A 20,083-nucleotide genomic window follows, 5' to 3' on the forward strand; every position below is an offset into this window, starting at 1 on the left:
GGGGGATGGGGGATATATGGTTAGCAGGGGAGTGGCATTGTGGACCTGTTGTATGTAGTGCTGCAGAAATTCCAGGCAGTGCTGAGGCCCATAGGACAGCCCAAGAAGGCTGTTGGGTCTTAGAAAGACAGGTCAGGGGACCTAAGTTACACTGGGAGCCTCACCAAAACAGCCCAAGATTGTGAGGAAGCAAAAGTGGCTAACAGCCACCTTAACTCCCCCTTTCCCTGGGTTGTAAGTTTTCCTTGATGTGGCTCTCAGAGGCTCAGCACAGAATCTCACCCTATGAGTAGTCTCATTACAATCGATGGGAGTACTCACTACATCTAAAGTTAAGCACATGCATGAGACTTTGCAGGATTGGGACTAAGCCCCAATTAGCGTTTAAAGTTGTAACTTTATTAAGTTGAGCAGGGTGGCCTCCCACTATTGCTGCAGCTATTGTTAGGCCTAAAATAATTTTCTGTAAAGTTAGTTTAGCGGTGCACCAGCACATTTGTTTATGTATCTTTGCAATAGAAAAGGATGGAAACAATTACTTCACCTGGAGTACTCATGTAAGGACTGTTCTCATTACATCAGTGATGGGTTTCAGGATCACACCCTAAAATTAGAACAGACATATTATTAGCCAACATCTTTCCATTAATGTTTTGTAGTTATAACTCTCAAAGCAATTAATCAATGATATTCCATTCCTGGTAATCATTTAATAATTCCCACTCAAAATTTAATAACTACCATTGTTATTACCCCTGTATTTTCCATGTAACATTTACTTTTTTGCTGATATTAAAGAGACTAAGATAGTAAACATTCTCAAAGAAGACTGAAGTTGGATTGTTTAACTTTCCCATGGATTTTTTTTTAAATTGTTTAAATAAACAATGTATATTGTGTGATTTGAATATTATATATGAGGGGGTGGCATTGACTGCAATAGTTTAGACTGTTCTATTACAACTCCCCTTTTCAGTTGCTAAAATTTTTCTCAAACACAGTCCTTTCAGGATTAAATTTTCCATAGTTGGTCTCTGCCCAAAGTAAATGAAAAACCAGATCAGCTATTTTTGAGTTCTGTGTGACGTTAGTATTTGTGAAGCACTTCGAGGTCATCAGATAACAGGCACTATGTGAGTATAAAGTATTATTTTTATTATGAAGACACCTCAGGTTCAATTTACCCAATGGGAATTTAGCTGGAATAAAACATGCAGGATAGATAAAATTCTTTTGATCCCTTTGTTTGATCATATCCACTATGTAACCCATTCACGTAGGCCCTCATCCTGCACCACATTGAACTGAATGGGAGTTTTGCTCTTGACTTTTGTGGGAGCAGGTTTAGATCCCTTATTACCCAAATATTGAGCAAAACTCTTCCACATTAAAATGCTGTGATTACACAAATGTTCTTTGATGTGGTTAAGGCTCTTGTGTAAGAAAACTGTGTCAAAGCAAATGAGTATTTGCATCAAAGACAGAGATTTTACTGAGGCAAGAGAAGTCAAAGAAAATAAAAAAAATGTTAAACCTTCTGCTTGAAAAGACAGAGGACTTCCATCTCACTATTTATATTAGTTAAAGTTTTATCAGCTTTGTAAAATTATAGTTGTAATAACAGTTTCACAAAACAATGCAGGTTTGCATATGAAGTTTACTTTTAATGGTTAATTTCATTTGAGTTCAGATAAGCTCCAGCCAGCCACTTTGGAAGATTTCTATAAATGTCATACATAATTATACAAAACTTGAAAAAATTTATAATCATCATAGTTTGGGAAGCTTTCAAGATTTTGGAGAACCTCTCAAGTATTACTAGTCACATACTTAGCTTTCCTGTTAAGCATCCAGCTGCCTTGGATTTCAATTTAAAAAATGTTTATCATTCATTTTCCAAGCAATCAATTTAAACTTGAATAAAAATATTGAATCGACTACCAAGAAATGTGGCTGCTACATTCTGCAATAAAGATGGCATTTTGGCATGTTTTCTCTAATTAAGGTGTTATAAGAAAACGACATATTGCAAAAAATCCACGAGACCCATCTTTTTTGTTACATGCCATATATAAAGGGAATAAGCAGTCAGTGATTGCAGTGCTTAGAAAAAATGACTAATATTTTCACCAAGGTGTTATTGTTTTAAATGCACATTTATAGCCTCTGCAATTGTAACCATCCATGAACTCACTCATTTCTTTTTAAAAATTCTACAGTGGCATAAAATAACATTCAGGATTTCTGTAGTGTTCACCACTCTTAAGAATGTCCTCACAGTGGCAATAAAAAGTGTTCTTACAGCTGAGAGAGTTATTACAGTAGAAAGTGCAGTAGGAAGCATGTAGCCCTTCAGCCTTCTTGTACCTTCACTGCTTCTCTCCTACCACATCAACACATTAACCTAACAATGCAGACTAAAAAAAGGCTAGAATTCTGCATTGGTTTCAGTACAAGTAGTTTAACCTTGCTTGACCTACTGTGAGAAAGGGACCATAAAGACCAAATTAAATCTGAAGGATGTTTTTTTTAAATAAAAATGGATGTCTCCAATTTTAGAGTGTTAAATGCAGGGGAGGGGAGAGAACCTGATTAAGACTATCGCCAAGAATCAGTTCTCTGGAAATCTGTTCTTGTAGTTGAAGTATTCTTATAAATCCCATGTTCCAGTAGTAGGTTCAGCTGTGTAATCCTTTACCTGCTTTCACAGGAGGTCTGAAATGGGATTACATCTATGTGAACTAGGTACCCCTCTAGTCACTCTAGTGCACCTTGCTGGCACTGTGTAGACAAGCCCAGAGAGCCCTAGGATTTCTCAATAGCTGGGCACTCAATGGTGCAGTAGGAATAAAAACAACTCCAATGCCTGTTTGCAAATACTCTTTGAGACAGCACGAGTCAAAGACATTTCTCCTTCATACATACAATTTCACAAAGGTGTCACAGGCTGATTTTGCATTGTGCCTATTGCATTTCTATTTGAAGACTAGCCAGTTTTATAACGAACATGTTGTAAGACACACCCTTTATGTAGGCTTCCCATTACCAGCAGATTCTGGAAATCATGTGATCAAATACTGACCTCATTGAAGTCAATGGCAAAACAAGGGCCAGGTTTTCATTCATGGTTATTAGGATCCAGATCCTCCTGGGTATTTAGGTGCAATGGGAGTTAGGCACCTAAATACCCAGGAGGATCTGGGGCTAGCTGAGTAGGTTCTCTCCATCTCTGTCCATGGAAGCTGCAGTACTATGGCGAATTGTGGATAGTAATTCCTGCCTTCTGGCCTCATTCTCCATTCCTTACTTATGTGAGTAATTGAAGCCATCTGACCACTCTGTACCAAATTCAAGCCAATAGCACTACTAGCATGAGAAAGAGTTGAAGAATCAGGCCCTGTATTTAAGAAGTGCTATTTCCTCACAATACAAACCCTATGAAGTGTGACTAGTGAATGTATGAAACAATAATAGAGTAGAACTTCAGTGTTATGAACTCCAGGGCTATGAACTGACTGGTCAACCATACACCTCATTTGGAACCAAAAGAACGCAATCAGGAAGCAGCAAAGACACAAACACACACAAAAGCAAATACAAGTACAGTACTGTGTTAAATGTAAACCACTAAAAAAATAAAGGGAAAGTTTAAAAAAAGATTTGACAGGTAAGGAAACTGTTTTTGTGCTTGTTTCATTTAAATTAAGAAGGTTAAAAGCAGCATTTTTCTTTTGCATAGTAAAGTTTCAAAGATGTAGTAAGTCAATGTTTAGTTGTAAACTTTTGAAAGAACAACCATAATGTTTTGTTCAAAGTTACAAACATTTCAGAGTTACAAATAACCTCCATTCCCGAGGTGTTTGTAACTGTGAGGTTCTACTGTAATACAATGTATATCTCAACCCCGGTCATCAATACCTTCCTCTGCCCCACCACAAGTCTACTGTGGCTGGATGAAAGCTGACTAGCCTATGTTTCCTGTTTGGGGCAGGCTGACAATCTAATTGTGGCTCCTTTAGGAGGTGATAAGCTTATTAGGGTGTGGTGAGGATCCCAAGGTGCTTCCTAAAGTTTGTGGCATATGGGCTCCAAATTCCTTCTAGATTTAGGAGGCCTTCAAAGCTTTGAGGGGGTGAGATTTGCCACACACAATTTTTTGGGGTTGTTTTGTTACTGTTCAAGTTTGAGCATTTGTTGTCTCTACTCTGGTGGTTGCTATATTGTGACTGTGGCTCTTTGCAACCTTCACTCTTTAGGGTTCTTGAAAGGTGATATATACTCAGAATGCTGACATGAGCTTGCAGCCTTAGCTCTGCTTTCACAAAGCTTTTTTGCATGGAGAATAATTGTTGTTGTTAATTGTAAAACTTAATAATAATTGACCTGACATTCCAGTCACTGGTTTGAGAAATCTTGTTCTGTTCTATAGTACGGCCATCCAAAATCATTCTGTAGCATATGCCAATGTGATGTTTTCACTTACCTCAGGATAGAAGTATAAATACAGCCTTAACCCATCTGCCTATGTATGTCTCTCTGTATCAACATCATTATCATCATCATCACACCAAGCTGTTGTGCAATAATGCAAACCAGAAAACGTGCCGGGCTGTGACATACTACTTGTAGCTCAAGAGATGTAGGTTGAATTTTAATGGGGTAGGTCTACAGATTGATAATCCCAGCTCCCAACCCATGAAAATAATGGTTCTGAGAGAGTTTTGCCAGCCATTTCACCACCTGACTTCAAGGTGTAACCAAGTGCAGAAATTAGCCCTTTACGAGGGTATATTACATTATATGTCAATGTAAATTCAAACCAGAATAAAAGTGGGCTTAGATTGGTTTAAGGACAATTAGCTTCCTATAAATAACCATAGGGTTTCCAAGAATATGCACACAGATTTCAGCTAGCAACTCGCTTTTTCGGGGAAAAGTTTATTTTCTGATATTTTACTGCCATTAGTAGAGAAAATATCCAGACTAAGCATGATCCTTAAACTCAGCACCAGTAGCAAATATGTCTAGTTGTGCCAGAAAAAGAGGGAAATTCAGTGTCGTCTTGCTGAACTTCTCAAGTTTTCAGTTTGAGCCTAGGGGAATTCCGAACAGTCCTTACCTCAAATGATGCACTTCTCACACATTCTCAGTCGCTTGACATCTGCACAACATTCAGACTATGTAGAGGCTATTTGGAGACAGAATAATATTAAATCTGAAAGCAAATTTGATCTCTTTCCAATTTTGGAGTTATGGTGTGTCATGTTATCTTGAATCATGTTATGCCACCAGGAATCACAGTATGTCACTTCATGTCAATTTGTTGTACCGTATAATTCCACATAACCATGCACTTCATAACTGAAGTCAGCTACACTGATTGCATATAAAGCAAGAACCATACCAGTCCTACATCAGCCACCATGCACACAGCACACACTGGGAGGAACTGTGGGGGGGAAAGAGGCAACAGGTGATAAGGGAAAGGGAAAGATTGGGTTGGGGTGCAAATTTGTCAAATCAAAACATTTTGCAGGAACATAACTTTGACAAAATGTATGATTGGGAAAAGTCAAAATACTTTATTTTGACTTAGTTGTTTCACTTAGCTAATGCCAATATGTTTCATTTGGATAATGTAGATTCATTTTGTTTTGACTTGTACATTGTATTACAGTATTAATTTTAAAACTATACTTAATATTTTAATATACTATAAAAGTAAAACAAAATCAATCATTGTTATCAAATTAATATAATTTTGAAATTAATGACACAAAATTCTTCCATGGTTCTGAATCCAAATATTTTTGAATTTTTTGAATTCCAAAGGAAATTTTGAAATTTTGGCTTTTCATTCTGATTTGGAACAATATATTTTTTAATTTCAGAATTTCCTGTGGATCAGAAGACTCTGTTTCTAACTAGCACTAATGAAAACATTTGCAGAGTGCTCAGTGTGAAATTTTGTTAAGAAGTTTATGTTCCACTAGAAAAGATTTGATTGTCCTTGGTTTGGATAAATTGGACACAACAGATCTGGGCTAGTTCAGATGTGTTTCACAACTGGTTTGCACATCTATGATGTCAAGTCATGCATTCAAATGCCTCCATCTCCAACATCTTCCTTTTTGCAATTCTGAATTCTGTCATTCACATAGATTCAGACAGCAAAAAATGAAAAATTGTCCTGAATTTTGCTTTGAGGTTTGAGCTTACCTCTCAAACACCAGACTCTGAAATTAGAGAAAATTACCCTCAAAATAAGGGATAATGAGGGACAACACACCTTGAAATGAGGCACACAATGTGGTAAACCTTTTTTTTAAAAAAATATTGAACACACTGTTTTATTAAAAAATATATGTCTGACAGATACTATAATATCATGGACAAACCTTATTGAACCTAAGCTAACCCTAACTGAATTAAATTTAAGTATTTTTAGGAATGTGCAGTATTAAAATGCAAATATTTATGTACTCGCGAGGGACTGTATGTATTTCCATGGGGAAGGGGGACCACAGTCCTCCAGTAACTAAGGACAATGGGCAGTGGTTAGGCATATTAATGAATGTTGTAATAGCTCCAGAGAGCTACATCCACCTGGAGAGAGGTTCACATATGCTGGTTCAAATTCAATTCTCCATGAATCAACAGATAAGCAAAGCACTTCAGGTTAAATAGCCTGAGTTAAAACTGACTCAGGGCTTTCTTTCTGATCTAGCAAATGGACAGGACCTTGCAGGAGGGAGAGGTGGGGGGGGGGCAGGGAGGAAGGGAAGGGTTGGAAAGTCTTCGGCCTGCAGAGATCCCATATGAATTGAGTGTTTGTTCTGAGCTGAAGCTTGTGACCACAGAAAAAAAACCCATGTGGGGCTTGAAGAAGTAATCACCAACCGGATCTCCTGTTAGAGTTGGAGAAGAGGGGTGACCTCTGTTAAGCTTCTTACCATGTGTGTCGGTTTGTTTATGGGTTTTAATATGTTTTCTCTGTAATGCTTTTACCTTAAGAATAAATGTGATTGCTTATAAAGAGCGGTGTGTGGTAACTTAAAACCGTGAGCAATTACACTCTCTGTGGGACCTGAGGAGAAAAGTTTAGGCAGTCTGTCTATTGCCAGGGATATCACAGTATAGTCAGTGAACTGAACAGCCTGGAAATACCCCAGTCAGGAAGGAGAGAGATGTATGTCTCCACCCGAGAGGTGATAGCTGAGCAGCCTGGAGCTTAGAGTGGGTAGCTAGCTAGACCTTGAAGAGGGAATACAGGTGCAGTTGCCTTAACTGTGACAGTATGTACAAACATTCAAATAGCCTAGGACTTATAAGGAAACTAAACAATGATTCTCATTCCTTTTAAATCCCTTTGCTAAAGCCCAAGCAATCAGTGTCTGAAGAGAACACTGGGGAATCATTAGCAGAGAATACAGAGGAACCTTATGCTGTGCCCCTGCTGCTGCCACAACCTCCAGCCGCCGAGCTCCGCTGCTGCGGCTGCTGCTAAGCGCTCCGCTTGGAGTGTGCCGGCTGCCATTCAGTGCAGCGCTCACAGACGTGACCCCTCCCTGAGTGAAGCTATGATGATCCTACCAGGACACCGTATGCTTAGGATGTACCATCCCATATACCTAAAGGAGGAGGGGAGTATTAGTTATTTCCCCCCCCCCCATGCGCTGTCTGATAAATTAATCGCTATTATTCCCAGCTGTGTGGTGTCCTGTGTGGACGTGCTAAGGCTTGTTAACCCCCCCGCCTCTCCCCACAAAAAATCTGCTGTAGGGATTGTGACATTGCACTCTATATGATTTTATAAAAATATGATAATGTGTGTGAATACAACGTAACTGGAATATGCTTCATGCAAATGGTCTCTTGTAAGGTATCATTACAAAGCTTATAATCTACTGAGTGTGGTCATCCTATTTGTATAAATGTATCACTCTTGTATCTGAAACTAGAAATATGAAATATAACTCTGAGGTCCTATTGTAGTTATGCAGAGTGTGGGCCATTAATGGTGGTTTGGAATCTTAATGGCTCCCATTAACCAGGACAATTACCTGTAGATGGCTCTGTTTACTTGTACTCCTCCTATGTACCTGTGGGCTGGCAAGTGGGTAATGAAGTCATGTCACCTGAACTGGAATCCATCTTTAACCCATGCTTTTCCATTGACAAGGAGGGGTGGGAACCCAGAGGGAAAAAGGATTCCTGCCTTATGCAAAATATATATAAGTGGGTGGAACAGAACAAAGGGGGCTGCAATCATGAGAACCTCCCTAGCTACCACCTGAGCTGGAACAAGGGCTACACCGGAGAAAGGATTGTGCCCAGACTAGGAAGGCATCCAGTCTGTGATAGAAGCTTATTGAAACCTCTGAGGGTGAGATTTTATCTGTATTCAGTTTTCTTACTGTATTAGGCATAGACTTGTGGATTTTATTTTATTTTACTTGGTAATTCACTTTGTTCTGTTTGCTATTACTTGGAACCACTTAAATTCTACTTCCTGTATTTAATAAAATCACTTTTTACTTATTAATTAACCCACAGTACGTATTAATACCTGGGGGCAGGGGGGAAGCAGCTGTGCCTATCTCTCTATCAGTGTTATAGAGGGCAAACAATTTATGAGTTTAGCCTGTATAAGCTTTATATGCGGTAAAACAGATTTATTTGGGGTTTGGACCCCATTGGGAGTTGAGCATCTGAGTGTTAAAGAGAGGAACACTTCTTAAGCTGCTTTCAGTTTAAGCCTACAGCTGTTAGGGGATGTGGTTCAGACCTGGGTCCGGGTTTGCATCAGGCTAGGCGGTCTGGCTCAAACCAGGCAGGGCACTGAAGTCCCAAGCTGGGCGGGGGGCAGGGAAAGCAGTGGCAGAAGTAGTCTTTGCACATCAGTTGGAAGCCGCAAGGGAGTTTCTGTGATCCAACCCATCACAGTGGTATCATCTGGACTTTGCAATGGCAATGCAGTACCAAAGGGCAACTTTAAAAACCAGGGCCAGATGTGGGATGTTCCGCCCAAAGCATAACACTTGAGAGTTGGTGGATGTGAACTCAAGTGCACCAATATCTTCAAATGAAACTCAGTGAAAACAATGCTCTTTCATCAGTTCTTGTGTCAAATCTGTGGGAAATAACACCAAAACTATAAAAATGTGTCATCTGTGAATGGAACCAGGTTTGCTCTGAAAGTTTTCACACCATAGCCTACCTTTGGACAAACTGGGCCAGGACTCCAAGTTTGTTACAGAACATGGAATGTCATATGGCTGTTGGTTTTGTAAACAGAAGGTCTGCACAGTTCTAGTTCTAAAATTTCAGTCCATTTTTGTGTCCTATTTACCAGTTATTGCCTTGATTTTGCACTCATTCAGAATATTGTCATTAACTTCAATAGGTTCAGAAATAGTCCTATTTAACCACCTTATTCTTAGGGCTTGTCTTCACTACCGGGATAGGTCGACCTAAGTTATGCTACTCCAGCTGCTTGAATAAAGTAGTTGGAGTCGACCTAGGTTAGGTCAATTTATTTACCTCAGTGTCATACCCTGCACTACGCTGACAGGAGACACTCTCCCGTTGACTTACTTTACCCTTCTCAGGGAGCTGGAATACCAGAGTCAACCAGAGAGGGCCCTGCCATCAATTTAGTGGGTCTTCACTAGACCCACTAAATCGACACCTGCTGCATCAATTGCAGCAGGGTCAATCTCTCCAGTAGCGAAGAAAAGCCCTTAGACAGCTATCTCCACTTTCCATGAATAGGGGGAAAAAACGCATTAACTGATCCCTTATATTCATTAACACATCTGAATGAATGACATTACCTTGACATCTCGCTACTGTATGTTACCTAAAATTGTGTCACACTGGCAGCATTATCCATGAAAATCTGTAAATGCTGATTAGCCTAATGAAGTTCTGATGCTTTTCAGAATTGCTTGGTTGGGTTGGTTTTTGTTTTTCCAAAGAAATCTGTCAGATCATAGGACTGGAGCACCCATGGAAAAATATTAGTGGGTACTTAGCACCCACTGGCAGCTAGCTCCCTCCTGCCCCTCCAGCACCTCTTGTCCACTGGCAGCCATGCCAATCAACTCCCCCTCCCTGCCAGTGCCTCCAGCGCACCATGATCAGCTATTTCACAGTGTGCAGGAGGTGCTGGTGGGGGATGGAGGGAGGAGCAGGGACAGGACATGCTCAGAATAGGGGGCAGAACTGGGTGAGAAGAGGTGGGGTGGGGCGGAGTGGGGGGGAAGAGGTGGGGCAGGGGTGGGAGTTTGGGGGAAGCGGGTGGTGGGGGAGCGGGGAGTTGAGCACCCTGGGGCTTGGAGGAAGCCAGTGCCTGTGTGTCAGATTACATAAATTACATTAGTATTCTCTTTGTCACCTACTTCCCCATAATTATTTATGTAAAAGGTTCAGAGTTATGTATGTTCCTGTGAATGGAAAGGTTATCTGTTTTTGTTTTCCTGTTACACACCCAGTCACATGAATAAACCAAAATAACCCAAGCAAACCAAAACAAAAAAGACAGCAACAGAAATAAAGAGTCTAAAGTGCTCTCAGTTTGCTATGACTCAAGCAATTACGGAGATGGTATTCAAGTTTATGACTATATTTAAGAGTGACCATTGACCTGATGCCCATGAATTCTTCAGTGCAGACATGTTTCCTAAACCTTTTGTGCCATTTAATTTGCCTGAGCTCTTCTACAAAGATCTCCCCTGACAGACGGGCATCAAAAGAAACAATGGCCTTTTCCTAAATAAAAAGGATGCAGCTTTGGGCAGTCTGCTGTTACAAGTGCCAACAACATTTCTTTCAAAGGCACCTGCTGTTACAGATCAACCCAAGCCTGAAAAGGACAGACACAATGACAGCTTCCTTTTCTCCATTGTGTGAAACAAGAGTCATGAATTCTGTACAGGCAGCTTTAATTTATGGTGAGTATGCAAGCACTTGCTTCCTTAACCTTCAAAGTCAAGAGGGTGAGGGTGAAGGGAACAAGTCATTTCTATAGAAATAACCTTAAAAAGAGTTTTGCTTTGAAAACATACACTGAGTTTCATATGTGTATAGCTGGGCATGAAGCAGCAAGTTAGACACCATGCAGAGAAAGCACAGATTATCCTCCATTAACATGTTTGTGTCTTTATAATTTAAACAGGGCTATTGCTATTGCCTTTCTTAGGAGTGAACATAGCATGTCTGAAATAGGAGAAAAGTACACCACGGTACTGCACTTAAACAATGCCAATTTCCATGACAGCAGGGAGTAGTGACTGAAAAAATACACAAAGAGAAACCGAGAAGACTCACAGAAGTTCTGCTGGCAGCTTTAGGGTCATTACCCAAATCAACTAGAGGAAGACAATTTCATTTCATGGACATTTTTTAGGTTTCAATATTTGTTTTCATTCTGCATTGGAACAAAACTAAAATCTTTAAAGTGTTTTCACAAAACCTAGTTGTGGCAAAATGTCTGTTTTCAGATCAAAAACCTGAGCTTTTCCATTCAGATTTGAATTCAGATTCTCTCTCTCTCTCACTCACACACATACACACACACACACACACCCCAATCAGAAGAAACCAAAGAGCCCAGGATCAAAACACTCTTCTTGAAGAAAACTTGTTGAAACCGATACTTCCCACAAAATGTTTTGGCTTCAGAGAAATAGTATACTTTGGTGACTTTTCATGTAGTTAAAAATGTTCTGCTGAGTTTATTATTATATATTCCTATTGCTTATATAGGGACAAATTCTGATTCCAATTCTTGTGCTGACTAGAACTTTATTCCTTGCATATTCTTTCTAAAATCAATGTGGAGTGATGTACTGCTCACCACGAGGAAAGGTATCAGAATCTTGGCCATAATTCTCTACACGTGTAGAGGGCTCAAAAACAAACAACAAAAAGTTGTGTTAAAAAGGTTTGGCTAACATTTTCAAACACAGAAACCTAAAATTAGGCTCCTAACTTTAAATTTAAGCACCTAAACAATTTTTAAAATGCTGAGCACCTGTCACTTACTACTGCATGCATCTTGAAGGTCATTCAGGGCTGGTGTTTTTATTATTATTATTATTATTATTTATTTGAGGATATTGGTTTTGATTTTTAGTCTGCAACAAGGTCAGCCTGTTATGAGATTGTGAGGGTAACTTGAATGCCTTGCCTTCTGGATGCTATTTTCTCTTTAAACTCTTCACTGATCCTGAAAACTGTATATGCTTGCCTGTCTTTGAATAAGCATTTCTCCCAAGCCCTCTTGAGAGATACAGTTAGATTCTTTCTTTATACTGAGTAGAGCTGCCAAAAGTTTGTAGCATAAATTCACATTTTGCCCAGTCAGGCCACCCACCAAAAACATACACGTCAGCCACTGAGAGTGCCAAGACTGGGTTGGCTTTGTGAACGAGCAAGAAATTGCAGCCTTTCTGCTCCCTCTGAAGCATGTTTTCTCTCTCTCTTGCCTACTGCAGGAAGAATGTCTTTCAAGACAGAGCCCAAATCATTGGGCGGCAATATTCCGGCTGGAAATAAGGAGTAAATGTTTAATGATGAGAATAATGGGGACAATTTACCACTGAGTCAATTTACCAAAGGTCTCAGTTGACTCTCCATAATGGACAATTTTCAAAATCAAGATTGGATGTTTTTTCTAAAAGTTCTGTCTAAGAATGATTCTGGGGAAGTTCAATTGCCTGTATTTTACAGGGGGGTCAGATGAGGTGATCATAACGGTCCCTTTTGGCCTTGGAATCTATGAATCCTCCCACAGAATAACATCAGAGAGAGGAGATAAACAGCCACGATAGGGATCCAACCAAAACAGAAGCTGTCCCTAGCCTATGCAGGAGAATAACTAACGAGTGGTTGACTAGCACTCTAACAGGTTTTGTCAAGGATCACAACACTAAAGATCTTGGATGGGGGCAAATAGTGGGAAACCCATGATCAGAAGCACTCATGTGGCACTACAAAGACTGAGGGCTGAATTAGCAATTCACTAGATTATAGGCCTTTCCATACCAGAACAAACCAACGGTCCAGCTAATTCAGTATAGTTTTTCTGACAGTAGATAACACTGGATATTTCACAGGGAGACACAGTCTCCCAATAATGTATTTGTGTGACATTCCATAAAGAACAATTCCTGATTACTTCCTGAGCCCAGCTGGAAGAAGTTTATTCTCTGAAGCATGAAGATTGTCTGCCTTTATAATTTTATTGTAGTTAGTGTAACTTCAGGCATTATTCTAACTGATGTGTTCTAAATCTTTTTTTTTTTTTATGTGTACGGAGTTCTCACTCAATACTATCTTGTGACACTGAATTCCACAGGAATGCTATAAGATGTCTAAAAAGAATTTTTCTTTTAACTATTTTAAATTAGTTGCCATTTAATTGTATTGAGCATTGTTCCTATAGAACAAGGTAATCTGGAAAATTTGACTGGTCTTCTGTGTATCATAGATTAGTTTATATATTTTTAACATATTTGGAAGACTTTTCTCCTTTCCAACCAAAATATTCTAATCTTTCATTTTATTTCTTTCTTTGGAACTTTCTTTTTTAAAAAAAAAAAGATAACCCAAAGGAAATACAAAAGTTTATGTGAGGATAATTTGTTGGGATTCTCTGGACAAAAACTAAATAATTAAGAGTGGCTGATTTTTTAGCATAGTTACGGCTATATTATATAACACAGAAATACATGCAATGCCTTGACTTACAGTAAATATTGTTTAAATATATCTTTTGGTTTTGTTTTTTGGAAGTTGGATTATGTCTGTTATTATTGAAAAAATGTAGCCAACAAGAGCTATTTTTTATCTAGGGTGTCCTCTTGGCAGTTTTAAGCACTATGCAATACAACTTAGTTTGAATCTGTTTGTTTTTCAACCTAGAATGGAACTGTTAACTTTAAGTTTCATGGCCCTCTGGAAAATGTAGTTGAGTCACCAACGGGCCATTTTGTTACAAATATTTTGTTTTCTTGCAGTGGGTCATGTATTTTATTTTTCAAATTGAATAAACTAATTTCAGTCTGTTTTGACTTAGTCACAAAGGACAATTGATAATAGTGTTGTCTAAAATTTGTTCAAAGGATAAAGTTTAAAATTTCAAACTAGTCATGAAACTAGCCCTCAATGAGGGACCACTTTGTTATGTTTAAAAACAATTAACTTGGTCATTTAAAAGTTAGAAACATTTCTACAGAGGGGTCCTGGAACAATTTTTAAAGCAGGGGTGCTGAGAGCCACTGAACCAAATTGTAAACCCTATATATACTGGAAACCACTTCAAGCCAGGGGATATGGCATCACCCCCAGCACCCCTAGCACCTATGTTTCTACATTATATTCATGAACAGGTCCAGCATGTGACTTTCCTTTATTTCTTGTTAATTGAGGCCCCTATGTAAGAAAACAACCCTCTTCAAAAAAGCACTCAAGCTCCATACTTAAATTTAAGGTTTCAAGTACATGTCAGTGAGAGGTAAGCACATGCAGCCTGAAACAGAACTTGTCTTACAGTCTATGATGATTGGTGCAAACTTGTGCAAAAGAAAAAAACTGTAGTAAAACAAGAATACTTGAATCCAATTCCTCCTAAAGTTTGAAGACAATCAGATCTGGACCCAGATGCAAATATTTTTTAATTGTAACCATCTCTGTATTCTGAAATGGATGGTGGACAAAATTAGAACACCTGGTTGTAAATGTGCTTGGATTTGGATCTGAACTTTATGACTCAAACTCAACTGTTTAAATAAGGAAACATTAGGTCTCCCCACTAACTGAACTGCACAGTTCAACATTTACAGAAGATCACATTTGCCAGCAGAGACTGCAAACAGTGATAAAGCAAGCTGTTACATCTGTAAAGCAAAATTTTATTTTCCTTACTGGTCTACACAGTTCCATTTTTGTGCACAGTTGTGTCTGTTGCAGTAAACAGCTGCATAAGCAGTGGAAGTATGTTGCTGTCATTAATTAAAACAGTTATCCCTACTGATTTAACTGCATGGGTCCATTATTTGGTCTATCAATGCTGGCAGAGAAAATCTTCTACTAATGTGAAATTGTACATTTGAATTATTTTTGTTATACATTTAGGGTCAAATTCATCCCTAATGTAATTCCATTAAAGTCATTAAGGTTGCATGAGGGATAAAATTTGTTCGTCTTTCACTTTAGATTATTTACTTTAATGCACCTTACATTAGCTCTTATAATGTACATAATATGCTTTAACATAGGCGATATATGCAATATGGCTGAGTTAACATTGCTGTAGGACCTAAGGGCCAAATTCTGTTCTAACATGTCTTATGGATTGACTTCAATGAGGTTATAAAGAATGTAAATCAGGGTAGAATTTGGTCGTTCTGCCCCAAAGTAAAGTCCTGTAACATCTGAATTTTCTTATTTTTGTATGAAGTGGTGAAAAGAGGTTGAAGTAGTGCATTCAACCTGGCCATGTGTCTCTACATTTGCATCCATGGATTATAAGCATACTGTCATTTGCACTAAGTCTGAGGAGGACTTTGATCATTACATAGCACAAATTTCACATCAGAAAGGATTCTGCCAAGAGGTACCACATGTCAAAAAGCGATTGAAGGAGGTTTTGGACAGACTTGGACGGATCACACACCGATGACTCTGCTGTCATAGTCTCTGTGGAAAGCTGATTTGATCTAATTAACAGCAAAGAACTAGAACCACAAAAGGACAAAATTGAAAGATGAATCAAAGATGCTATGGAATCTTTCCTTTTCTTAGCCAACATGACTGTTCCAGAATATAAAGGTCATAGGTTGAGCCCAGAACAGTAAAAAGAGGTGGAAATGTGACTGATAAGACAATATCCTGAATACTGAGTTTATGAGGGAATTGTGTCAATGTCTGTTGCTGCAAATTGTTAGGAAATTGGGGGAGGGGGGAAGGGAGGAATCACAGGACTGTTTAATTCAGCATTTTGTCAACTTTTAAAAGACCTGCATTCCTGCCCAGGAGTTGAGCTCCAAGCAAATATATTTGCAGCATATTTGGATTGCTTTGCTTGAAACTTTGTAGAGTACTAGATGCTGAAAAAAGCAAATAAATTTATAGAAATGTATCATCAGAAGGGCAGATACAATAGTGCGCCGGGTTAACTAGTTAGCAACTCAACTTTTCTATACTGTATAAAAAATTGCTCATTTTGAACAACAAATAGGATAACTTTTTTATGTTGGGAGAATAAACGTACTTGTGAAATGAATTACATACTATACATTTTGTTTTTCATAAAAGAGAATGCTTGAGTTTTTACACCAGGGTTGGTCTCTCCTGCCCCAAGGTTTCGTTTTGTTTTTTCCTCCTCCCACCTGGTCCCTGCCTGCCTTCAGCTGCTCCAGTTCCTCTCTGCATCTGGCCCATCCCCTACTACAAGCCCACCCCTCATCCAGCTTTTCTTCCCTGCCTGGCTTCTGTCAGAACCAAAGAACTAAGGGGGTAATATTCTACAAAGGCAGCTAAGACCTCATGTACATGTGACAAGGCTACTCTGCACTTACCTCTTGGGGGTACATTCTGGCCTATTACCATAATGATGGCTTTGTTGGGGTCATTCTAAACCACCACAGAACTATATCAGCTTTTCCTTTGTTTCAGACTTTACTCATCACAAGCCTCTCAATAATGCTTTCTCAGAGTTTCTTCCTAGAAGAAGGGAAGTTTATTCGCATCCTAGAAGTGAAGCTTAACAATTTAGAAACAGCCACAGATCCCCAGCAATGTTTAGAAGACACTTATCATTGCTTTCATTCAGCTCATTGCCTTAACTGTCTTGGTCAGTTCTACTGAATCAAAAGGGATAAGTGCACATACATGTAAATCAGAGGAAAATTTGGCCCTATGTGCTTGTGGCTGTGTTTGTGTATATGCACAGGCAATTAATAAATCATTAAAAAATCATCAGAACAGTTTAATCTTTTTATGATGTTCTAAAAGGGAAAAAATCTTTAAGGAATATCTGTTTATTAATTATGACGATGATCTATTATTTATGTAGTTCCCTCAGTGTGGTAGGCTGCATTATCTGGTATAATTCTATGGAGGTTAGCCAGGTCCAAGGCTGCTCCTTTTTAAGAAAAGCAAAGGCATAAAACTAAAGAAATGCAGTAGACATGACCAGAAAAATTTACTTCTAGGCAGGTATTGCTACTGATTTTTATAGTGTTTGCTCTGCAAGGATTTTGTATTCAGTCCTGGCAGCAATTCAAAATCTGCATTTAAAAAGAATTTGTTTAAGTGATGATCCTGAGCCATTTTCTCAATGTCAGAAATAAAAGTGTATTCTTAATGAAAAAGGCACTCTAGATATAAAATATTTAAAGGCTACACGCTAGCATACTTACTGCTTTTTCTACAGGGGGACCCTCACATTTGTTTTTGTATACCAACACCAAGCAGCAACTTGACCAGGATGAGAGTTAAAATTGGTGCTGTACCTTCATCCATCAGACCCATATCTTTTACTGAGGTTGATGTTTGAAAATTATTGAGAAGTCAAGGTGGAGAGAGTCTGTTATGTGCTCCAAGATTCCAGCTCACATGATGAGAATATCACCACAAAGCTGGCTGTTCAATGATTTTTTTTCCCCAAGAGAACTGTTTAGCTGTTAGTGGGCCTTGCTGCTGATGGTGTGCTAAACAAGAGATACAGCCAGCTTACTAGAACTATTGAGCTTTATTGTTAAATATAATCTTTATTTCTCTGCTCTCCAAAAATTTGAGTTTTGCACAGGTTTTTCTTAAAGTTTCCTTAGTATCCATTTTAATGCATTTTTTTCTCTTCGACACTTCTACTAGCTACATATCAAAAAAAGTCACTCTGTAGACCTGTTTGTAATACAACTCAAAAGAAGGAGATTTTTGCTCAGTTTTGGGTTCCATAACAGGAGGCTGAAACTCAGTTCAGATTTGTCCTAAGATCAATTTATTGTTTCATATCGAACCAAGATGGAGGGATCCTAAAATGTTGCATGATCTGATTGTACTCTCAGCTTAACATAACACTTTCTGGGTGGTGGAAATAATAGATTAGGATATGAAGGGTGTGACACCCTGTGCCTCGGGAGAACCCCTGCACTGCCATGTTCATCCTTATAAAATGATTGCGTAGTATCCAATGCAAAGTTTGTCATGTCGGGTGTCTTCATAAGGCTCATGATGCACTGAGCATTGTTGTTATAGTAATGTTATAGGTTGTAATTTCATGTATATAGTTATGAGGCTGAAAATGTGTCCTCCTGGCTTAAAACAAGGCCAGGCAAAACTCTCCAGGAACAGAGGGGCAGTTCACACCTCATCAGGGCACGTATGGGACAAACCCAGCCCAGTCTCACAGAAACAAAGGATGCTGGCCTAGGCAGCAACAAAGGATCTGTCGGACTCTCCACTGAGTCACCCCCCTTCCCTTGGTCAGTCAGGGACTATGATGAGATAATACTCACCTGACCCTGAAGGGGGGGGCACAAAGCCAAGAGGGAAGAAAGAATATGATAAAAGGGAGAGATGTTTTCCATGCTCTTCCTCTCTCTTCCACCTCCATCTATAGACATCACCACCAAGCTACTGAAGTGCTGATCAAATGGGAGAGCCTGGCTGAAGGGCAATCAGACACCTTTGGTGAGAAGCAACCAGAAGGACAACCAGACACCTGTGGTGAGAAGTATCTAAGTTTGTAAGGGCACTGAAAGTGTTAAGATCATCTTAGAATGTGTTTTGCTTTTATTGCATTAGACCAAATCTGACTTTTTGGGATTTGACTTATAATCACTTAAAATCTATCTTTGTGGTTAATAAGTTTGTTTGTTTATTCTACCTGAAGCAATGTATTTGGTTTGAAGCATGTCAGAGACTCCCTTTGGGATAACAAGCCTGGTGATATCAATTTCTTTGTTAAATTGACAAACTCATATAAGCTTGCAGCGTCCAGTGGGCATAACTGGACACTGCAAGACGGAGGTTCCTAGGATTGTGTCTTGGACTGGAGATATTGTCTAGTGTCATTCAGTTGCACAATCCAAGCAGTTTACATGCCAGAGGCTGTGCGTGAACATCCCAGGAGTCGGGGTTCTCACAGCAGAGCAGGGTAAGGTTACCAAGCAATGGAGATCACCCTGAATCAGTGATTCATTACAGACCACTTCCCAAATTTTTGTGTCACCTGAAAACTTTATCAGTGATGATTTTATGTTTTCTTCCAGGTCATTGACAAAAATGTGAAATAGGATAGGCCCAAGAACCAATCCCTGCTGGATCCCACTGGAAATACATCCACTTGGTGATGATTCCCCATTTACTATTACATTTTGAGACCTATCAGTTAGGCAGTTTTTAATCCATTTAACATGTGTCAATTTAAAATAGAGAATGATATAAAATGAATCAAAATGTTGTGAGATACCAAGACAGAAGCCTTACAGATGTCTAAGTATACTATGTCAACACTATAACATTTAGCAACCAAACTTGTAATCTCATCCAAAAAAAAGATAACAAATTAGTTTGACAGGATGTATTTTCCATAAACCCATATTGATTTAAATTAATTGCAGTACCCTCCTTTAATTTTTTATTAATTGAATCCCTTATCAGCTGCTCCATTATCTTACCTTGGATGAATATCAGGTTGACAGGCCTATAATTACTCAAGTCATCCTGTTCACCTTTTTAAAAAATTGACACATTATCTTTCTTTCAGTCTTCTGGAACTTCTCCAGTGCTCCAAGACACATTGAAAATCAACATTAACAGTCCAGTGAGCTCCTCAGCCATCTCTTTTAAAAAATTTAGATGCACATCATCTGGACTTGCTGATTTAAAAATTTCTAACTTTGGTAGTTTCAGTTTAACATCCTCCAAAGGTACTAGTGGAATAGAAAAAGTGTTATCATCACCACACAATAAGACTATATTGTTTGCTTTCCCCCCCCAAATGCAGAACAGAAATATTTATTGAACACTTCTGCCTTTTCTGCAGCATTATTGACAATTCTACCATTTC

General features: G+C 38.9%; 1 long non-coding RNA gene across 1 annotated transcript; it reads left to right on the plus strand.

The window, feature by feature from the left end:
* Positions 1 to 10,733: 10,733 nt before the first annotated feature.
* LOC140907091 (uncharacterized) lies at positions 10,734 to 19,437 on the plus strand. The gene is made up of 3 exons (XR_012157369.1): positions 10,734 to 10,955; positions 18,632 to 18,738; positions 19,284 to 19,437. It is a non-coding gene; the product is annotated as an uncharacterized lncRNA (long non-coding RNA).
* The last annotated feature ends 646 nt before the right edge of the window (positions 19,438 to 20,083 follow it).

The sequence above is a fragment of the Lepidochelys kempii genome, chromosome 2, assembly GCF_965140265.1.
Source record: "Lepidochelys kempii isolate rLepKem1 chromosome 2, rLepKem1.hap2, whole genome shotgun sequence".
NCBI classification, from domain to species: domain Eukaryota; kingdom Metazoa; phylum Chordata; order Testudines; family Cheloniidae; genus Lepidochelys; species Lepidochelys kempii.